Source organism: Heptranchias perlo, chromosome 34 (assembly GCF_035084215.1).
Source record: "Heptranchias perlo isolate sHepPer1 chromosome 34, sHepPer1.hap1, whole genome shotgun sequence".
NCBI classification, from domain to species: domain Eukaryota; kingdom Metazoa; phylum Chordata; class Chondrichthyes; order Hexanchiformes; family Hexanchidae; genus Heptranchias; species Heptranchias perlo.
The window spans coordinates 11,400,468-11,419,518 of NC_090358.1; the positions used below are offsets into that span (position 1 = coordinate 11,400,468).

At 41.7% G+C, this 19,051-nt stretch overlaps 1 protein-coding gene across 1 annotated transcript in view; it reads right to left on the reverse strand.

The window, feature by feature from the left end:
• The window catches only part of igdcc4 (immunoglobulin superfamily, DCC subclass, member 4), a 128,835-nt gene that overhangs the window by 98,016 nt on the left and 11,768 nt on the right, over nucleotides 1–19,051 (reverse strand). The gene's annotated exons all lie outside the window — the stretch shown is intronic.

A 19,051-nucleotide genomic window follows, 5' to 3' on the forward strand; every position in this document is an offset into this window, starting at 1 on the left:
CTGCAACACTATTCTGCCTCTCAGCATGGTTTCATTATGACATTCCTTAAATTATATTTCAATCTCCACACTTCTCCCAAATTAAATATTAAGTGTGAAATCTGACTTTGAAATTGCTACTGAGGAACAGGTTTTGCAAAGCACACTGGTGTACTAACATGCCATGGAATGATAGGAACCAGGTTTGCTTCACAAGTTTTCACACCTCAGCTGGAGTGTCAGGAGAAGTACTGAGGAAGGTAATCTGCTTACCCACAAAGATGTGGAATTGGAGGTTGAGTCCATAGGTCCACCCAAGAACAGCATTAGTCCTTCGATGGGAGGAAAGGAGATTTTAAAAAAAACTTGCAATTATAAAAAGGTGATAAAAGCAGATGAAGGGGACTGCAAACACAAATATCAGCACATTACAAACCACATAAATGTGTAACTGGACTCAGGAACTCAATGCAAAATTATCAAATTTGCTGATGATACCAAATTGGGACAGGCAGTGGAAGGGACGAAGCAGATCAGGCGTTCTGGAGTGAGCAGGGCAAAATAATTATATGGACAGATCCATGACAGATGAAATTCAATGCAGATAAGTGCAAGGGACCACTTATTTCTTCTTCCAAAGTGCAACACACATACTTCACAAAAAGTATTGAAATGGCTAAGGATGAAGTTGAAAGAGACCTAGGAGTCTTAGGGGACGCAACACTAAACATATTCAGTCAATTCAGAGCAGCAATCAAACATTCTTTGTAATACCATTAACTAGAAAGGAACTAATTTAAAGGCATTATGCTGAATTCAGTTCCTGAAAAGGTTTCTTTAAATCTTTTTCCATGATACAGTTTATATGTAACAAATTCTGAAAACAGATCTCACCAGATAGAATACTAATATTTACATACTCATATTGTTGTCTGCATAGCTCAGATTCTATATACCCATGCCCATCCCTCCCCCCATAAATTGTTACATTAAGGTATATCAGAGATTATTACAATGACAGTCATTGTATATACCACAAATCATCTGGAATGCTGGTACCACAATAGTATTAGTGAGAGCTGTGCTCTACAGATAGGGATTTGTGAACATTTTCCATGTTTAACAGGTATAACAGGGTGTGTCACAGTGCTATATTCCACCACTCAGTAATATATGCAATAGGCAAAAATATTTTAAAGTTTATGTAACAGGGAACTATTATGCTAGAAGTCAACGTGGACTATCTTACAAAGTTTTTTTTGGAAAAATTCTGAGGAACAACAGATACTTAATATCGTAAAGTACCACTATAATAACGTTTTATGTAATTCTCCCTTAAACTTGCATTTATATAGCTCCTTACACATCCTCAGGATATTCTAAACTGCTCACAACCAATGGTTATGGGGTAAATGTGAATCAGGACACCAACAGAACTCCCCAGCTCTTCTTCAAATAGTGCCATGGGATCGTTACATCCACTTGAACATGTAGACAGGTCCCCGGTTTAACATGCCATCTGGAAGATGGTATCTCTGACAATACAGCACTCCCTTAGTTAAGCACTGAAGTGACCCTCTACAACCCCAGAGTAACCTTGCCGGGATTTGCTATGGCCAGTTTGCAGCCAGTTCTGTCAGATCTGCACGTCAGCATGATTCTAGTGCATTATAAAAATAGTGCCGTCAGCATTTGGTGTAGTATTTCCTGTGTGTTCCTGTAAATCAAGTTAATGTAACATTATTTTGTGAACTATTAATATATTGAATGACACTCCAGCGGTGTTGTGTTAACCTTTCCAGAGAGGTTGCTATTGGTGTATTGCAACAGTTGCTTTCTTTGTAATGCATGAATTTGATCTGAAACATGAGGAAATTGTGCTTTGAAAGCTAGACCATTAAGCTTTTTTGATATACTGTGATACTTTGCAAACAGAATTAATGTACAAGTTTTAGGACAACATAAATACTGCTTTATTTGCTAGTAGAGAAACATTTTTACAGTCATAAATATGCAACTATGATTTTGATTAAAACATCTCAATAAATTACAATTGGTTGGTTAGACAGTTCAAAGTCTACGTAATGTAAAATGATATAGGCAAATCACCTGTGCAGTTGCTACCATTAGGTCACAAGCTCACTGTCTCCAAAAAGGAATGGAATAAGACATAGGGATAGCTAAAAAAAGAAAAATAGATTTCCAAAAATATTAGGGAGGAGGCACCTGCCTTGCTGGCTTAGTGGGCGAATGCACCACAGAGAGAGGTACTAAGTAATTAAATCTAGAAGGTGCCAGCTTGATCCCCGACCCTGGCTGAGTTAGCTATCTCAGTTGAGGCAATAGTGGAGGCAGTGGCCCTAGGTTAGGGGAGAGAAATTACAGTCAGTCAGTCACAGTTCCTCTCTTGGTTGCTATAAAGTGGGCATGCTGTAAGGTTTGCCAGTGTCTGCATCGCATGAGTATCAGCTGTGATACCCTTTATGACAGAATAGTCTGCTGATACTCTCTAGGCCCACAACATGAAGTGATGCATTTTGTTAAAAAAAAGCAGCAGTAATTATACTTTGAATGGAAGTAGGCTCGGTGCTGTGAATGAGCAGGGGGACTTGAGGGAGCAGGTTGATTAGGCTGTGAAAAAAATTAATGGCATTCTAGGTTTTATCTCGAGGTACAAAATATAAACACCAAGAGATAATGATGAGCCTACATAAAACCTTAAGATCTGTTAGAGTACTGTGTGCAGTATTGGGTTCCACATTATTGGAAGGATACTGAGGCTTTAGAAAGGGTGCAATTCACAGGGATGCTGCCTGGTATGAGGAAAAACAAATATGAAGAAAGACTTGAAAAATTGGGTCTTTTTTCACAAGAACAATGCAGATTGCAAGACAGTATAATACATTTAAAATTATAAAAGAATGGGACAGAATGGATAGAAGCAGTCTGCTTCCAGTAGTTGAGGGGTTAAGAATGAGGGACCACAGATTAAATGTAAGAGATTTAAAACTCAGGGCGGGGGAAATCTCTTCAGAGTTCTGAGGCTGTGCAATTCACTTCCAGGGTTAGCGGTTGAGGTAGAAACTATGTCAGCATTCAAGATTAGATTGGATAGGTGGATAAAGGAAAAGGGGTTGAAGGGATATGGAAACAGGGTGGGTAAATGTGATTAGAACTATTTTCTTGCGTGGTGGGTGAACGTAGGCACGGGCTGGTTGGGCCGAATAGCCTATTTCCATGTTGTCACCTTTAAGTATTTCTATGAAGAATGGCCACTTGAGTGAGATACGTCAGCTGCCTGTGAAACCACATCCTAGTGGTTTCAGGAATGGAAGGTAGAAAACATGGGGTGCTGGGGCAAGAGACAGATGGAAAATATCATACATTTGGGCATATATAGTCTTATTGGGTTAAACCAATTTGGCTATTAACTATTGTTAATATTAAAGAGAAGTGGCTGCTTGTCAAATCATTTATACTTCAATGTCTCCCTACAGTAAATATTAATAAAGGAAAAGCCTGCTTCTTTAGAACATCAGTGCTTTACCAATTTTATGTAGATCAACTTTCTCACAACATCAAAAATCACAACCTGCACACAATGTTTCCCAAAGCGAGTGGTTGCTGGAGTGTAGCCTATAAATCAATACAGTAATCTGCTGAACAGCAAAGGATAAAGTAACCAATCTTAAATCTGGAGGCAATTAAACAAACATGTGAAACAGTTAACTGGAATGTGATAAAATATTGTAAGGCAGGAATATCTACAGAGCAGCAATATTGGGGCACTAATGCAGATGTACATATCACTGCAGGATGCCTAAATCTCCAGTTTCAGCAGTCAATGTATAAGATCAAACCACTTCTCTCAAAATGTAAGCAAAGGTTGCAAAAGGCTGCCACCTTGTGCTACGGCCAAGAACATGCAGTACAATCATGGGTAAACTAATATACTAATATACAATTAATGCACAGATGGTATAAATCAGGTATTTTCAAAAAAATGTTTCAGTATGGAGAACTCCCTGCAAATATTGAAAAACTCCCAGGGAACAATTCTGGTAATTGGTAATCAGCACAGCCTGATTTGCCCATCAGTAAAACTGACAACATCGTGATGTTGATTGGAAATTCAGACATATGCATTCAAGTGCACAGAGAGAGCGCTTAAGAGTGGCCTAAACTCCCACCACTGCATCAGCCAGTCACTGCAGTGTAGAAATCTAAATGCCACTGTATGTGGTCCATTGGTACTATGCATTTCACTGCTCTTTATCACTGAAGAAAATGCTCTCATCTACAAATTTTCCAGGTCAAGATACATATACCCTATGGGTGGAGGAGGGTTAAGAAATGCATTTGTTCTTTAGGTAAGAGAGACTCCTTGGATTTTGGAGTGAAAGCCTCCCTATCCCGTACCAACATCAATGGCCATTGGTTCCATCTCCTATGCAGATAATAAAGCATCGACCTTATTTGATACGCTGAGTACTAAGGTCGGTTGGGCTTAACTGCAGTAACAGACTTACTGTACAAACAGATGTAAACATTTTCAATGTAATGTGACAACTTCTTTTTGCACAGTACACAAGGAATCTATTCCATTGTGTTTTCCACCATTCGCTACAATTTGGTCTCCTTACAGTTAACTTGGTCTGTGATCTCTGGAAGCTGGTACAAAAATTGTAAAGATGCAATTAGCTGGTAATTAGAAAGGGCTTCCTGCAGTCTGCACACATCTAACTAGAGCTATTGTTTCTAGTCACAAACTTACATGTTATGAAGAAACCCAAAAAAAATAAAGGAATACTCAAGCATAAGGTTCTACAGTGGCTCTGACATCAAGCACCTGTCTGATAAATTCAGTTTTTAAGTTATTTACAAATGTGAATTTTTAAAATGTGGCTGGCTCCCAGTTGGGACTACCATCTTCTTAGCACTCGAGGATAACCACAAAAGAGATGTGTCCACATCTTCCCTCAAGACCCAGCACTCTCTCCACTGCTCATTACTTTCCAGTGATGGAATATCATGGTACTGCATCCCAGCCTCAGAAACCTTCCTATTTCTCATCTTCATGCTGCCCCTCGGTGACATCATCCAAAAACATGTCAGGTTCCACATGTACGCTGACGACACTCAGCTCTACCTCACCACCGCCTCTGATTTGACACACTGCTTGCCCAACATTTCAGTGTTGGATGAGCAGAAATTTCCTCCAATTAAATATTGGAAGACGAAAGCCACTGTCATCGGTCCACGTCACAAACTCCATCCCTCTCCCCGGCCGCTGTCTTGAGGCTGAACCAGATTGTTCGCAAACTTGGCGTCCTATTTGATCCGGAGCTGAGCTTCCAACCCCATATTCCCTCAATCACCAAGACCTACTTCTACCTCTGTAACATCGCCCGTCTCCGTCCCTCTCCTGGCCAGCCTCCAACCTTGCACCCTCCATAAACGCGAGCTCATCAAAATCTCTGCTGCCGTAATCTAACTTGCACCCGTTCACCCATCACCCTTTTGTTCACTGATCTACATTGACTCCTAGTCCAGCAACGCCTTTATTTTAAAATTCTCATCCTTGTTCTCAAATCCCTCCCTATCGCTAATGACCTCCAGCCCTACAACCCTCCAATTCTGGCCTCTTGTGCATCCCCAATTTTCTTTCCTCCACCGTTGGCAGCCGTACCTTCAGCTGTCTGGGCCCTAAGCTCTGGAAGTCCCTCCCTAAACCACTCTCTCCTCCTTTTAAAAAAAACTCCTCCTTTAAAACTTACCTCTTTGACCAAACTTTTGATCACCTGTCCTAATATCTCATGTGGCTCAGTGTCAAATTTTGTAAATTTGACACTGTGAAGCACGTTAAGACGTTTTACAACGTTAAAAGGTCCTATATAAATGCAAGTAGTTGTTGTTGACAAATGTATGACAAACAACAGATAGGTGTTTGAGAAAGATACAAAATTATTACTGATAGAAATTATGTACTGAATATGAAATTGTTACCAACAAAGATAATCAAGCATTGCAATGGATTGGGTGATTTAGTTGCAAACAAAAATGATTAAAGGTTGGCGATGTTACTAGCCAGGCAAAAGGATGAATTAAATCCAGTGTAACTCACTGGCTTTGCCACATTTGGAATATCGTGAGCAATTTTGGTTTACCTACCTTCGCAAAGAATCACTGGAAAGGATTCAGAAAAGAATGATTCTTATAATTTGGATTGTTAAAATGTTATAAGAAGCATATAATGCAAATCGAAACTGATTATTATAAATTTAATTGTGGTAGAGGCACATTTTATATCTTGGCAAGTGTAAAGTAAAACCAGTGATCACAAAAGATCTTTTACCTCTCTTCCGATATAGTTAGTAGCACTGTAACTAGGATTTCAGTAAAGTATAATTGTGGGCATGTAAAATTTTCATATCACATTCACTTGAGCCATGAACTCCAAGCAGTGCAATTATAGATTTTGTTATTTCAAAACTTTATATCTGGACAAGGCATTTTTAACTACAATGGAATGTTGGTCATACGTCCGTGACTAACGATGGTAGTAATGGGAGTAATTTCAAGCGATGAACTAAGAATATCGCACAAGCAGCTTTATGAACAAGCATGAACCAATATACTAAAAAGACTCTACATAAAGTAGCCAAATGCTAAGTTCATATACTCCATAAAAGGAACTAAAGGAGCCAACTCAATATTGGTTTAAGAGATTACAAGTTATACGATAAGTAAAGGCATTAATGATGAAATACTTTGTTCTGTGCTGGGACCATGTGAATGTTATTTGTGAAATGCAGCCAGTCAGTATAGATTCATGCTGACTGTAATTTTGAAAGGTAGTCTAGTCTTCAGTGAATATTTTGGAAAAGGGCCATTATTTTTCACAGCTTGCCTTCTTATTACAAAAGTTCACTTTTTTTTATTCAATAAGCTGTAAAATACAGTTTGATGCTGCTACACAGTGCATAGCTGCAGGCTCGCAACTGTAATTCTCTATCAATAAGTTGTCAATAAAGCCAAGTTCTTGGAAGAAGACATACCAGCAAAGTCTAGGAATTTCACTAGGGGAAAAGTGGGGAAAGAACTGCTGGCCTCCAGGATAAAACCCAGGGGTAAGTTTTTTTGGTTCTTGAAGTTGATAATGTGAGGTCGTTCATCTAAGCAAATTTGCATTTATTCTAGAATTCTAACAATATCTCCCATGCACACAGTACAAGTCAATAGCTGGTATTAGATGGTGTTTTCAGCTGTAAACCAGATAGATGTTATGCTTTTATGGCTAAATGTAATTTTATAAAAAACACAAATATACTGCTTCAGCTTTTGCTATTAATATCATTTCCATTTTTAAAGGCACTTACAAATGTTTCTTCTTGAGCAGAACTTCACTGCTGTGGCTGACCCTATCCAACCACCTGGGGGGGCTTTCAGGATGACTCCCATTTCTAAAAACATTTGAGTGCCTTAAAGTGTTATTTTGCCAAATTTCACTTTTGTTCCCCGACAAAGTGAACAATTCAGACATATTATGGACCGTAACCATTTGACTACGTCAATCATACTCAGATGCTCTCACAAAACTTCCATGTGGCTGAACTGAAAGCTTACTTGTCAAAGGAAGGAAGAAAAAATTTCAAGAAAAAGAGGAAAAAAAGGTAAATGATTCTTTTTAAAACATTTATATTACATCTTTCAAGCCCTCAGATCAGCCCAAAGCACTTCACAGCCAATAAGCTACTTTTGAAGTGTAGTTACTGATGTTGTATAGGCAAATGTGCAAAGTCCCACAAACAATGAGATGAATGACCATTTAATCTGTTTTCAGTGGTGTTGTTGAGGGGTAAATGTTAGTCAAGACATCAGCAGAACTCTCCTGCTCTAATAATGCCATGGTATCTTTTATGTCCACCTAAACAAGCAGACAGAGCTTCGGTTTAACGTCTTATCTGAAAAACAGCATCTCAATGCTGCCCTGAAGTTTCAATTGTAAACAATTTTACAACACCAAGTTATAGTCCAACGATTTTATTTTTAATCCCACAAGCTTTCGGGGGCTTTCCCCTTCCTCAGGCGGTGTGGAAGTGACAATTTCGAATCCTTCGCATTTTAAGATCACATAACAAAGCCTGGTGATTACTGCCCGTTGCCAAGGCAATCACAGTGAGCAGACAGAAAGGTGTCATCTAAAAGGCCACTGAATATACAACCCCCCAAAAAAAAGGAAAAAAAAGAAAAAAAAGGGGGAAAAAAAGAAAAAAAAAGAGACAGAACGAAGACAGTCAATGACCCGTTATATTAAAAACAGATAACATTTGTTCGCTGGTGGGGTTACGTGTAGTGTGACATGAACCCAAGATCCCGGTTGAGGCCGTCCTCATGGGTGTGGAACTTGGCTATTAATTTCTGCTCGACGATTTTGCGTTGTCGTGTGTCTCGAAGGCCGCCTTGGAGTATGTTTACCCGAAGGTCGGTGGCTGAATGTCCATGACTGCTGAAGTGTTCCCCGACAGGGAGAGAACCCTCCTGTTTGGCGATTGTTGCGCGGTGTCCGTTCATCCGTTGTCGCAGCGTCTGCATGGTCTCGCCAATGTACCATGCTCTGGGGCATCCTTTCCTGCAACGTATGAGGTAGACAACGTTGGCCGAGTCACAGGAGTATGAACCGTGCACCTGGTGGGTGGTGTCCTCTCGTGTGATGGTGGTATCTGTGTCGATGATCTGGCATGTCTTGCAGAGGTTACCGTGGCAGGGTTGTGTGGTGTCGTGGACGCTGTTCTCCTGAAGGCTGGGTAATTTGCTGCGAACGATGGTTTGTTTGAGGTTGGGTGGCTGTTTAAAGGCGAGTAGTGGAGGTGTGGGTGACGATCCGGATTCTTTCCCCTCAGTCTGGTTCAGTAAAAACTGAAGTCAAATACATTTTAAAGTTCAACACAACTTTAATAGCAGGGTTCTTAGTCTGCAGCATTGATTTGGACTCCTGATAGAGTCCCTCTATGCTGGCAGAGCAAGAACAAAAACATACAGAAATCCACACGTTTTTATACAAATCAATAGGGGTTGGAACATACTTAACGAGGGTCAACACCAATCATAAGCCGGGCACAGGTTGCCATGCGAGGTTACGTTATTTCCGGCCAATCATAAAACGTCCATGTGCTGACCATGTTGCTGTTAGACATCAAAGGGGATACTTCCTCACCTTCCAACTTGGAATGTTCTTCCCTGTTCCTTCTGTTCCTTATCTCCCAACCTGGAATGTCTTTCAACTTTTGCTAAGCTCGTTACCTATATTGATCTGCCATAAACATGGAGACATTCAGACCAGTCCTTGAATCACATCAAAGACTCTACATTGCTAAGACCATGCAAACCTGCTGACTACGCAAACATATGGCCCAGCAGGAGGCCAGGCCACCTGTATCAATCTCAGTTACTAACTAATTAACCCTTTCTAACCATTTTGCATTCTGCTTCTTTGCCACGTAGACATCTTAATATTTTACCGAAAACTGACCACGTAGGGATTCTCATGGGGATGGCCATAGCGAGGTGTTCGTCATCATTGATGACATGTTGAAGGCTGCGGAGAACATGACGTAATTTCTCCGCTCCGGGGAAGTACTGGACGACGAAGGGTACTCTGTTGGTTGCGTCCCGTGTTAGTCTTCTGGGGAGGTCTACGCGATTTTTCGCTGTGGCCCGTCGGAACTGTCGATCGATGAGTCGAGCATCATATCCCGTTCTTACTAGGGCGTCTTTCAGCGTCTGTAGGTGTCCATCGCGTTCCTCCTCATCTGAGCAGACCCTGTGTATTCGCAGGGCCTGTCCATAGGGGATGGCCTCTTTGACGTGGTTAGGGTGGAAGCTGGAAAAGTGGAGCATTGTGAGATTGTCCGTGGGCTTGCGGTAGAGTGAGGTGCTGAGGTGCCCGTCTTTGATGGAGATTCGTGTGTCCAAGAAAGAAACTGATTCTGAGGAGTAGTCCATGGTGAGCTTGATGGTGGGATGGAACTTGTTGATGTTATCGTGTAGTCTCTTTAGTGATTCCTCACCGTGGGTCCATAGAAAGAAAATGTCGTCGATGTATCTGGTGTATAGTGTTGGTTGGAGGTCCTGTGCAGTGAAGAAGTCCTGCTCGAACTTGAGCATGAAAATGTTGGCGTATTGGGGTGCGAATTTGGTCCCCATGGCTGTTCCGTGTGTTTGGGTAAAGAACTGGTTATTGAAGGTGAAGACATTGTGATCCAGGATGAAGCGGATGAGTCGTAGGATGGCGTCTGGAGATTGGCTGTTGTTGGTGTTGAGTATTGATGCTGTCGCAGCGATGCCGTCATCGTGGGGGATACTGGTGTAGAGTGCCGAGACGTCCATCGTGGTGAGAAGTGTTCCTGGTTCAACAGGTCCGTGGGTACTGAGTTTTTGTAGAAAGTCTGTAGTGTCGCGACAGAAGCTGGGGGTTCCCTGCACGATGGGTTTCAGGATGCCCTCGATGTATCCAGAGAGGTTCTCACACAGGGTTCCATTGCCTGATACGATAGGACGTCCGGGTGTGTTGGCTTTGTGTATCTTTGGGAGGCAGTAGAAGTCTCCCACGCGGGGAGTACGTGGGATGAGAGTGCGTAGGATGTTTTGAAGGTCTGGATCGAAGGTCTTGATCAGTTTGTTGAGCTGATGGGTGTGTTCTTTGGTCGGGTCTGCGGGTAACCGTCTGTAGTGTTCCTGGTTGTCCAGTTGTCGGTATGCTTCTTTGCAATAGTCCGTTCTGTTCTGTATGACGATGGCTCCTCCTTTGTCCGCTGGTTTGATGACGATGTTGCGGTTGGTCTTGAGAGCTTTGATGGCGTTGCGTTGTGCTCGGGTGACATTCTGGACTGTCTTCCGAGTGCGGCTGATGAATCTGGCATAGACGCATTTCCTGACAGCTTGAGCATACATGTCCAGCTGAGGGCAGCGACCCTCTGGAGGAGTCCAGTGAGACTCTTTCCTCTTCGGTTGCTGTATCGCGGATCCCTCTGTCTGCTGTTCCGGATCGTTGATTGTCTCATTGGGTTCGCTGCTGAAATTTTGTGGTTTGTGGTAGAATTCCCGGAGCCTCATTCTCCTGATGAATTCCTCTGTGTCTGCCGCGAGACTAATGGGGTCCATTTTGGTAGTGGGGCAGAAATTGAGCCCTCGGCTGAGATCTTCGATTTAGTCTGGTTGAAGGGTGTGGTCGGACAAATTGACGATAGACTTCCCTGTGGTTGCAACCGTGGTACCAGGGGAAGCTTGGTCGATGCTGGTGGTGATGCCGAGTTTCTCAAGCTTCCTGCTCTTGGTTTTCATGTAGGCAGCGTAGTTCCGTTGCCTCGTCTGTCTGGCGGTATCTCGTAGCTGGTCTGCTGTGTCCTGAGTACAGGTTGAGAGTATGGACTCTATCTTAGTTTCGAGGTTGTGGCGTCTGCTGTAGAGTTGGTGTATGAGATGGTTGCGGAGTGTGCGAGAGGTACGGCGGCAGAGTCTCTCAGCATAATCCGAGTTGTATGTGGACTTGAGTGGGTTTGTGATCTGTAGTCCTTTCGGGATCTTGTCTGCTTTCTTGCAGCTCTGTAAAAACTTGATGTCTGTGTCTAAATGCGCGATCTTCTTGGATATCCTTTCCACTGTGAGCCGGCAGTTTGTGGTGTCGATGGTAGCCATGATGTGGAGATGCCGGTGATGGACTGGGGTTAACAATTGTAAACAATTTTACAACACCAAGTTATAGTCCAACGATTTTATTTTTAATCCCACAAGCTTTCGGGGGCTTTCCCCTTCCTCAGGCGGTGTGGAAGTGACAATTTCGAATCCTTCGCATTTTAAGATCACATAACAAAGCCTGGTGATTACTGCCCGTTGCCAAGGCAATCACAGTGAGCAGACAGAAAGGTGTCATCTAAAAGGCCACTGAATATACAACCCCCCAAAAAAAAAGGAAAAAAAAGAAAAAAAAGGGGAAAAAAAAGAAAAAAAAGAGACAGAACGAAGACAGTCAATGACCCGTTATATTAAAAACAGATAACATTTGTTCGCTGGTGGGGTTACGTGTAGTGTGACATGAACCCAAGATCCCGGTTGAGGCCGTCCTCATGGGTGCGGAATTTGGCTATTAATTTCTGCTCGACGATTTTGCGTTGTCATGTGTCTCAAAGGCCGCCTTGGAGTATGTTTACCCGAAGGTCGGTGGCTGAATGTCCAGCCTAGGTTATGTGCACAAGTCCTGAAGTGGGGCTTGAACCCATGACCTTCTAACTCAGAGGCAGGAATTTTCTCTGATGGGTTGTGTATTGCCACTGGCAAAAACAACCTAAGTTAAGATAGTATCAATTTGAACTTATTTGTGAACAATCAGCCTTGAACAGCAAGAAGTAGCTGGAATTCAGCTTCAGTGGGAATTGGCTTGAGGTGCAGTTGGCTTGAAGGGTTAAATCACTCAACTGTTGAAAGCAGTTTAGTTTTGCATAGGGTGGTAGGGACAAATGAAGCTTGTGACGTGCAGTACCTGCACAACATTGGAGGTTTTCGATGCTTTGTGCATTCAGGATGATCACGTGTGCAGGAAGGGTCGCCAACTTAAGCTCATGGTTTCCTTGTCGCCTTTATTCTTCCTCCCAAAATGTATCATCTCTTAGTTCTCCACATTAAACTTCACGTGACATCTACCCAATCTACTAACTTATCTATGTCCTTCTGAACTCACTTACAGTACTCTTCAGTTAACCACACTCCCTACTTTGTGTTGTCTGCAAATGTTGATATTATGTTCACATTCCCAAGTCTAGATTGAGAACAGCAATGGTCCCTGCATGGACCCATGGAGCAAGACTACTATTTACATCCGTACAGTTCAAAAAACATCGATTAATCACTACTGTTTTCTGTCTTTTAACCAACTTTCTATTCTTCCTGCTACACGCCCTTTAATACCAAGCCTTAATTTTAACTAGAAGCCTCCTATTGTGACAAATCATGAAATGCTTTTTAAAAATCCATCTACACAACATCTACTTCATTTCTTCAAAGAGCTCTTCAGACCTAACTTGCCTTTCACAAATCCATGTTAGCTTTACTTAGTAAACCAATGTCTTTCTAGGGGAGTATTATCCTATAGCATGTCCTCTAGAAACTTACCCACTGGTCTACTGTTACCTGCATTATTCCTTTCCCCCCGTTTTGAAGAGAGATATTGCACTGGCAACACTTCAGTCCTCTCACACAACTTACATATCTTCGCACATTTGACAGGCTGTGGTCAGAAGCTGCTATTTCCTTTCTGCCTTCCTTGAACATTCTAGGATGCATGTCAACAGAGTCGGCTGCCTTTTCCACTTTGATTCCAAGAATTTTTCAGTACCACTTCCTTACCTATAATCATCCTATCTAACTGTCTACCTCCTTCTCTTGTACCTTTTCATTCCCACTACCACATTTCTCTAAAAACTGAGGCAAACTACTCATTTAGTACCTCCACTAATCCTTCATAAGATTTCCTTTTTCAGGTCTAATTAGCCCTACCCTTTTTATAAAAAAAAAATTCTTTTACCTATTGTTTAGAAAAACATTTACTATTTCCTTAATATTACCTGCTAATCTTTCTTCATACCTCCGTTTAGGTTTTCTAGGTTCCTTTTTTGCTTCCTCTCCATTTTCTATTTTCAGCTCGATTATCATTTGTAATAGCACTGGATTTGTCTTTTTAAAGTCTCATTTCAATTTTAAATTCTCTGCCCAACCAACTAGAACTCCAGATTATATCCTTTACTTCTTGTGGAAATATGTCAAGTTTGAAACCTAAATACCTCATGTTTGGATGTTTCCCACTGTTGATCTGCTAATTTTTCTTTTCAATCTACCTGGGCTAGTTTCCTTTTTATCTCATTGAAATTAGTTTTTTTTTTAGTCAATTACCTTTGACTGCTCCCTCGCCTTTTCAACCATTATATCCAACCTAACTATGGCTGTTCCCTAAATGTTCCCCTATATTACTTATATTTCCCATTTCATTTTCTATAACTACTTATTTGCCCCACTGTTTTCTAGAATTAGATCCAGTATTGCCTCCTTCCTTTTTGGACTAAAAACATACTGATCTCGAAAGCAGTCCTGGACACATTATAGAAAAACGTCCTTTTTTGCCATTCACAAATTGTTTTACCTCAGTCTACCTTTGGATAATTAAGTTCATCCATTATTACGGCCCTGTTTTTCCTGCATTTTTTCTTAATTTGTTTCCTTTGTTTCTATTCCCTTTCCAGAGTCCTTAGATAAGGGGGTGATGCCAGAGAACTAGAGAACTGCAAACGTGACACCCTTGTTTAAAAAAGGGTGTAAGGATAAATCCAGCAACTGCAGGCCTGTCAGCTTAACATCAGTGGTGGGGAAACTTCTAGAAACAATAATCCGGGACAAAATTAACAGTCACTTGGACAAGTGTGGATTAATTAGGGAAAACCAGCACAGATTTGTTAAAGGCAAATTGTATTTAACTAACTTGATTGAGTTTTTTTGAGGCGAGAGGGTCGATGAGGGCAATGCGGTTGATGTGGTGTATATGGACTTCCAAAAGGCGTTTGATAAAAAGTGCCGCATAATAGGCTTCTCATTAAAGTTGAAGCCCATGGAATAAAAGGGGCAGGTGGCAGCATGGATACGAAATTGGCTAAGTGATAGGAAACAGAGTAGTGGTGAACGGTTGTTTTTTGGACTGGAGGAAGGTATACAATGGTGTTCCCCAGGGGTCGGTACTAGGACCACTGCTTTTCTTGAAATATATTAATGACTTGGACTTGGGTGTACAATTTCAAAATTTGCAAATGACACAAGACTTGGAAGGGTAGTAAACAGTGAGGAGGATAGTGATAGACTTCAAGAGAATTTAGACAGGCTGGTGGAATGGGCGGACACGTGGCAGATGAAATTTAATGCAGAGAAGTGCAAAGTGATACATTTTGGTGGGAAGAACGAGGAGAAGCAATATAAACTAAAGGTTACAATTCTAAAGGGGGTGCAGGATCAGGGAGATCTGGGAGAATATGTGCACAAATCATTGAAGGTGGTAGGGCAGGTTGAGAAAGCGGTTAAAAAGGCATACGGGATCCTAGGTTTTATAAATAGAGGCATAGAGTACAAAAGCAAGGAAGTTATGATGAACCTTTATGAAACACTGGTTCGGCCACAACTGGAGTATTGTGTCCAATTCTGGGCACTGCACTTTAGGAAGGATGTGAAGGCCTTAGAGAGAGTGCAGAAAAGATTTACTAGAATGGTTCCAAGGATGAAGGACTTCAGTTATGTGGACAGATTGGAGAAGCTGTGGTTGTTCTCCTTAGAGCAGAGAAGGTTAAGGGGAGATTTGATAGATGTATTCAAAATCATGAAGGGTCCAGACAGAGTAGAGAGAGAAACTGTTCCCATTGGCGGAAAGGTCCAGATCCAGAGGACATAGATTTAAGGGGATTGGCAAAAGAACCACAGGCAACATGAGGACAAACTTTTTTTTTAACACAGTGAGTGGTTATAATCTAGAATGCACTGCCTGAGGGGGTGGTGGAGGCAGACTCAATCGTGGCTTTCAAATGGGAATTGGACAAGTATTTGAAGGGAAAAAATTTGTAGAGCTATGGGGAAAGGGTGGAGGAGCGGGACTCACTGGATTGCTCTTGCAGAGAGCCGGCATGGGCTCAACGGGCCAAATGGCTTCCTTCTGTGCTGTAACCATTCTATGATTGCACCCTCTCCCCAGTGTTACTAGACCCTAAGGCCCCCTTCCTCCCCCAAGTTCGAACACACCCTAGGACTCCCCTCAGAGCACCAGAATCCAGCACCCTCTTATACTGACACATCTTGGGAACCACCCCCCAGCCCAGTGTTACCAGACCTCACTATTCGCTCCAATACCCTAAGACTGAGACCGTGAGACTCTATCCACCACAGTGCTGCCATATCCTGGCACTAATGTTGCCCGAACCTGAGATTCACTATTACATATAAAAGATTGAATGCTTTCAGTGAATGTTGCTCAGTGAGCTGATGAGAAATTATGTGGCTGGAAAATCTGATCTGCAATTGCTTCATGATAATCAATAATCACAACTCACAGATGATGTGGCCAAGGGGCAGCATGTAGATGAGGCAGAGGAGGGCACCAAAGATAGATCCTTGGGTGACTCGAGGTGATGGAGTAGTGGCAGGAAGAGAAGCCATTGTTGCAAATGCTGTGGCTACAATCGGACAGCTAAGAGCAGAACCAAGCGAGGGCAATCCCATTGAGCTGAACAATAGAGGAGAGGTTTAGGAGGAGGATGGTGTGGTCGACTACGTCAAAGGCGGCAGAGAGGTTGAGGAAGAATAAATGCATGTATATGATAAAGTGGAGGGGGCTAAAGATAAATCTTTGCAGGACTCCAGCAGTAATGATGCAAAGGCAGAAAGAGAAGCCATTGCTGATCTGGCTACAAATGGATAGCTAAGAGTAGAATAAAGCAAGGGCAGTCCCACTGAGCTAGACAACAAAGGCAAGGCATTGAATGGGGATGGTCAACTGTGTCAAAGATTGCAGAGAGGTCAAGGAGGATAAATATGTTACGACCACAGTCAGAAAGGATATCATTTGTAACTTTGATTAGGTCCATTTTAGTGTTGTGGCAGGGGCGGAAAGCTGATTGGAGAGATTCATACATGGTATTACTGGAAAGATGGGAATGGATTTAGGAGGCAACAAATTCAAGAACTTAAGAGGAAGGGGAGGTTGGAAATAGGGCAGCAGTTTGCAAGTACAAGTTTGCAAGTACAGGAGAGGTCAAGTACGGATTTTTTGAGGAGTAACGATGGCTGTTTTGAAAGGGAGGGGGACAGTACCTGAAAGTGCCAGCAAGTATAGTGGGAATGTGGTCAAGGGAGCAGGAGTTGGGTCTCATGGACAAGATGAGCTCAGAGAGGACATGAGGGGAGATAAGAGACAAATGAGACACACTAGATCAAGACTAGGGAGGGGAGAGGTTTGGCTTTGTGGGGAAGGGGAGGAGGGGTGGGAAGCAACAAAGGCAGCTGTACAGATGGCCTGAATCTTAATGACAAAGTAGTCCACGAGGTCCTCGTATTTGTTGATGGTGAAGGTGGAAGCGGCAGGGAAGAGGGGTTTAAGGAGACAGTTGGTACTGGAGAAAAGAATTTATAGATTATCTTTGCTCTCCAGGACGATCCTGGAGTAGTGGATGGTTTTGACAAGAGAGTGAGGCCCAATAGCTTTGATGTGGTCCAGCCAAATTTGGTGATGGATGTCTAAACCAGTTGTGTGTCAGATGAGTTCAAGACTGTGCTCCTTGAGCTTGAGGAAGTAAAGGTGAAGACTGTAACAGGGTGAAACAACAAGTTTGGAAGCGAGTAAAGATTTTACTGAGGATAAGGGCGTCAAAGGGTAGTGGTGAGGGACTGAGCAGAACAATAGTTGCACAAGTATCATAGCAAAAGGACAATGGTTAAGTAGGTGGGTCAATGTAGCTGCAATTTTAATTGTCTTTTTACATTTAAGCACAGTTGATGCAAACTGTATTTTTTGATTTTCCAGCACATAATGTTGTTTTATCGATATATATTTGTAGGGGGTCAAGGGAATACATCAAGGTTTACATTGTTGACAGCCTTGATATCAAAGTTTTGTGTGTGGCTAACTACTAGATTAAGCCACTGAACAACTTATAAAACATGTCAAAAGATCACTTACACACACACAATCACACAAAACCATAACAGTAAACTGATTAGTATCTTTCTGAAGTTTCCACACAACATTGCAAGATGGAGATTCAAACTGGCAACACATCAATCTCAACAACCAGCGATGTAACAAGTCACAAGGTGTATCACACCACAAGCAATGCAGCCACTCTCAAACTTAGCTAGTATAAGCCTAGTTTTTAAACAAGACCAACTTATTCTTGCTTGTACAGAGACCAACCGTGTGCTATATAGATAGAATACATAGCAGATAGGAATAGTTTACAAACCACTAAAATAATTGCATTACAGTCATCATGAGATCTTGTCATTCAATTGTTTATTTTTTATAAAGTAAAATTATCAAAACACACAACACTATAAAAATCAGCTAAGTGTTCTGTTCTTTATACATTTTCACTGATCTTTTATTCTTTGTATTATCTACAATTAGAGCTACAACTCATGACTCAGTCAGCATCAAATTAGAGATCAAAGGAATGATTTTCTTTGAAAAGCACTAATCAGTCCTCACTACCAGGTATTTAGCATGATGTGGAGATGCCGGTGATGGACTGGGGTTGACAATTGTAAACAATTTTACAACACCAAGTTATAGTCCAGCAATTTTATTTTAAATTCACAAGCTTTCGGAGATTTTCTCCTTCCTCAGGCAAATGTTTCAAGATCTCCTTGAAGCCTACGCATTTATACATATTGAACAATAATACATGGTGTTTACAGACTGCCCCTGCAACTGCCCGTTGCAGGGGCAGTTGCAGGGGCAGATGCTTCAAGGAGATCTTGAAACATTTGCCTGAGGAAGGAGAAAATCTCCGAAAGCTTGTGAATTTAAAATAAAATTGCTGGACTATAACTTGGTGTTGTAAAATTGTTTACAGGTATTTAGCAGTTAAGTTTCCTGCATTTGACAAAACAACAGGACAACACAAGCTGAGGTCAATCGATAAGCCTTAACCTGGACATGCCAAATCCTTAATCTGGGTTGCACCCCTGCCTGCATAATAATTTCTAATACCTGAAGGCTGTCAACATGCAACGGAGTCTTATATACAGCCAAAAGTTGAACCACAGCCAAGGGAATAAAAAGTGCAAGTAATTATCCCCATTTGGCTCCTGTGAGCAAAGAAAAACTAATGGAACATGAGTGCATAGTCTTGATTACTACGTCTAATTACAAGAATTGTGTTTGTGAAGTGCTGATTTTTTTTCTCTCTAAAATTCATAGAAACTTGATTTTGACACCACTGGAATGGAAACAAGTACACTTGAAATGGTTCTAATTACAAGAAAATCAGTT